Source organism: Eubalaena glacialis, chromosome 6, assembly GCF_028564815.1.
Source record: "Eubalaena glacialis isolate mEubGla1 chromosome 6, mEubGla1.1.hap2.+ XY, whole genome shotgun sequence".
NCBI lineage: Eukaryota > Metazoa > Chordata > Mammalia > Artiodactyla > Balaenidae > Eubalaena > Eubalaena glacialis.
Window position 1 is genome coordinate 20,647,748 of NC_083721.1, and position 4,854 is coordinate 20,652,601.

General features: G+C 35.3%; 1 pseudogene; it reads left to right on the forward strand.

Moving 5' to 3' along the window:
* Positions 1–1,166: 1,166 nt before the first annotated feature.
* LOC133092929 (small ribosomal subunit protein uS2-like) lies at positions 1,167–1,709 on the forward strand (annotated as a pseudogene).
* The last annotated feature ends 3,145 nt before the right edge of the window (positions 1,710–4,854 follow it).

Consider the following 4,854-nt stretch of genomic DNA (forward strand, 5'->3'; position numbering starts at 1 on the left):
GACTAAGAACTAAAAGGCTTTGATGCTTAAACAACATAAGTTATTCATGGTCTATCTGTATGAATGCTTACTCCCCTTTCAGACACCCTCTCCTCCAAGAAATCATTCTTCATTAGCACTTATTTATTCTTCCTCTGTGTTATGCAACAGCACTCTTTACAGATATATATTGTGTCATTCAAAAATTTTATTTATTTTCTTATATCTTTATTCCCCCAATTTGATGGTAAATTCCCTGAGAAAAGAGGATCCATTTTATATTGATTTATCTGCAATACATAGCATGTGGGCCATCCCTAGGAGAGAACTGGCAACTGGAACAAATCAACTAGTGTAGGTTGCTCAAGATAAATGCTCTTGAAAGAGGGGGTTCTGGAACCTTTCACTATAGTTAGGTAGAAACTGTGAAATTACACTTTAATGATGTTCAGAAAACTGAAGTGTAGATCCTTTGGCCAACCTTCCCAAGCACAGGACCCAGATCAGTCATACCATTTCCTCTCCCCCAAAGAAATACCTGATCAGCTATGTTTGGAGCTCAAATTTAGTATTTGTTAAGTTAAAGTGAAATGGTGATTAGTCTGTTATTTACTAACTTGTTATAATCTCCTTCTTTGAAGTGGGTATCAAATCCTAATCTTGAATCTTGATTCTTAAATATATCCTGGGCATTCCTTTTCCTGAAAACTCCACAAACACTCAGCTTGGTGATATCCCCCAATCTCCAGTCATCACATAGATGTTGTGTGAGTTTGTCCCTAAATAATACTCTGGAAGTACAATTGAGCTATTGAAACTTTGAGAATTAAAATTATGTCATGCTTTTCATAAAAATGTAAAAGACATACAGGATCACAAGGTGGAAAATGATCTGTTAGATGTCATTGAAAATTTTGTCTTTCTTTTCCGAGCCAGCCAGACAGGGGTCCATATGGCATTGTTCTGGTTTCCCATCGTAACTTAAAGGGAAACTTTCATAATGTCCAGAGCCCTTGGTGTCCTGCAAATGAAGGAGGAGGATGTCCTCAAATTCCTTGCAGCAGGAACCCACTTAGGTTGCACCAACCTTGACTTCCAAATGGAACAGTACATCTACAAAAGGAAAAGTGATGGCATCTACATCATAAATCTGAAGAAAACCTAGGAGAAGCTTCTGTTGGCAGCTCATGCCATTGAAAACCCAGCTGATGTCAGTGTCTTATCCTCCAGGAATACTGGGCCAGCAAGCTGTGCTGAAGTTTGCTGCTGCAATCCCATGCAACAACGCGGGAGCTCACTCAGTGGGTCTGATGTTGTGGATGCTTGCCCGGGAAGTTCTGCACATGCATGGCACCATCTCCCATGAACACCCATGGGAGATCATACCTGATCTCTACTTCTACAGAGATCCTGAAGAGATTGAAAAGGAAGAGCAGGCGGCAGCTGAGAAGGCTGTGACCAAGGAGGAATTTCAGGGTAAATGGACCGCTCCAGCTCCTGAGTTCACTGCTACTCAGCCTGAGGTGGCGGACTGGTCTGAAGGTGTGCAGGTGCCCTCTGTGCCTATTCAGCCGTTCCCCACTGAAGACTGGAGCGCTCAGCCTGCCACTGAAGGCTGGTCTGCATCTCCCACTGCTTAGGCCACTGAGTGGGTAGGAACAACCACTGAGTGGTCTTAAACTGTTCTTCCACAAACTCTTAAAATGGAAATAGGTTGACGGAAAATAAACAGTTTCTAAAAAAATAAAAATAAAAATAAATAATTGTCTTTCTAATTTAGCCCCCTGACTACCTACAATGATAGGTAAATTTTTGCTTAAATTATTGAGATAATTGCTGAAGAATTCCTCTTTACTCTGAGAAAGAAATTCCATTTTACCATTGGAGATTCTGAGAGAGAGTCTGCAATTCCTTTCCATAAAAACTACATTGACAGATGAATGGATAAAGATGTGGTATATATACACAATGGAATATTACTCAGACATAAAAAAGAATGAAGTAATGCCATTTGCAGCAACATGGATGGACCCAGAGATTATCACGCTAAGTGAAGTAAGCCAGACAGAGAAATACAAATATCACATGATATAGCTTATTTGTGGAATTAAAAAAAAAAAAAAAAGATGCAAATGAACTTATTTACAAAACAGAAAGAGACTCACAGACATGGAAAACAAACTTATGGTTACCAAAAGGGAAAGTGGGGGGAAGGATAAATTAAGAAGTTGAGATTAACATATACACACTACTACATATAAAATAGATAAACAACAAGGACCTACTGTATAGCAGAGGGAACTCTACTCAGTATTCTGTAATAACCTATAAGGGAAAAGAATCTGAAAAAAATATATATATGTATCACTGAATCACTGTGCTGTATACCTGAAACTAACATGATATGTAAATCAACTATACTTCAGTTAAAAAAATATCTGATCTAATATAAAAGAAATGCTTAACAGAAACAGCTGTATAAGGAAGACAAAGGTGCTTTAACCATGTTTTAACAGTGCAGTTTCCCTTACTCATGTGGAACACCATATATATCATTTGGGGAATTCTCTCAATATATGTTGGAAGAATTCACAGCAAGTCATAAGGTCTGTTGACTGAAGTTACCCCATATGTATCTCATTCTCTTTCTCCAGGATATTTTAGTTGGCACATCAATAACTGATAATTTGACAAGAGTTCGTAGCTACTTTTTGTAGCATCACCTTTTAGGTAATATATTTGCTATTAAAATCTTGAATCTACCTCTAGTTAGAAAAGTGTAATAAATAAAAATAATTTGTGGTTTTTACTTGTGCTTCACATGCATTTGCCACCAACAGTGAAAATAGAAAATGGATTGACTGTATTTCCTTTCCTACCACTTATTTAAAATGTGCTAAATATCTAAGGCTATTAGATATAAACATAAACAAATTCAGTTATTTGACTATTATGAGCATATAATCTCTAAGTGATCCTGGATATTGATGAGCTGTATACTTAATTAAAGCAATGGGTCCTTTAGTCTTAGAACAGTAGTGGCTAATGCTTTCTAGAATGTTGTGTTCGACACTGTTCAAATTAATTAATATAATGAAATCTTCATTAGTTAAAACTAGGATACTTAGAATTATCCTATGAAGAGACTATTATTACACCCATTTTAAAGATGAATAAATGGAGACAAGGGGTTTAAAATAACTTTTCCAAAATCAAATCAGTGAAAAGTAAGTGGTATAGACAGGCTTCAAACCAAAAGTTGCCATTGCACTATTTATCAGAAATTATGAAACGTCAAGAGGGGATAATCATAAATCAGGAATTGCAATACTAAATCTCCCATGATTATCTATATGACTTTGGTGACTTTAGATAGGTGTGTTTTGAGAATATTTTTGAAACGTTTTTGGGTTTCAAAAATATTCTCAAAACACACCCATCTAAAGCCTCAAATTTCTACTCAATAGAGAATATTTGTCTACTCAAGATAGTTTTCTCAGTGGCCATTAGACATCATGTCTTCAAATATGTTATGGCTTTCATCCAAATAATAATAATTGTCACAAGCATTGTGAATGAATAACAAGTAATAAAGAATGCAAATTCAGCACAATTCTTTGCCAGAATGAACCCTTAATAAATCACAACTAATATTACCACTACTACCTTTATCATTAATAGTCCCATCCCTAATACTATCATTGCTAGTATTAATAAAACTACAACTAAAATTAAACTCTGACATTTTAAAAGAGCAATTAATATTAAGATTTTGATAAAATATTGTATTGTGATTTAAAGATTAGTAGGGAACTTAAAATACCTAACATTTTATAATCCTGAAAACAACATGGTTTATGCAAAGATACCAAAGAAGTGATGAGATAGCACCAAGAGGAGGAGGTGAGTTTGTTACACTGTCTGGCTGTCATCCCCACAAATTTTCTCTCCACCTCATTTATTCAGCCAGTACTATTAACTTCTTTCATTTTATTTTACCCACCCCTACCCCGCAATAGTAAAATATCCCTCAGCCCAGGTGGAAAATGAGGAAGTCTGGGAAATTAATTAGGTTATTCATTACATATCAAACTGGAAAAAACAATTTGGCATTTTAAGAATTTCTTTATGCAACAGATTATATTGACTTCTAGAGAAGAATTAGAGAAAACAATAATCTTACCCAGGGTTATACATCAGGCCTATTTTTTTTTTTAAATATCATAAAGCAAAGAATTGTGAATATTGCAGTAGCTACTAATGATTATTTATTACTAGTGTTATTTGTACATTTTACTTCTTTTTTAAAATAATGATGATAAGAAGAGTAACAAAACAGTATTGGGATTTAGTACTTAGTTGAAATTTAATAATATTTCTGAAAAGAGCTTCAGTATTAATCCACATATTTTTTTAGTTAGCTTTTCAATTGTTTCATTATTTTATAGAGGCAAATCAACAAGAAAATGGAAGGGAACCCCTTAGAGTGCTAGTTTTTTACATGTAAAACTCAAATCTCTCATTCTTCATTGTGTTCTAGTCCCGGGCACCATGATTGACACATAATTGGTGCCTCCTGCTAGCAGGTTGAATCAATTCAGGAGCATTTTATTTGAAATCACATAATGTTTGCTACATGTATTTAATGTCTATTTAAGTGCAGTTGATCTTTGAACAACATAAGTTTGAACTACACGGGTTCACTTACACTTTTTTTTTTTTTTTTTTTTAAATACTACAGCACTACATGATCCGCAGTTGGTTGAATCCACAGATGTGGAACTGTGGGTTGCGAGGGCCGACTATGGGACTTGAGCATCCTAAAATTTTGGTATCTGAGGAGGGTCCTGGAACCAGTCCCCAGGGGATAGCAAA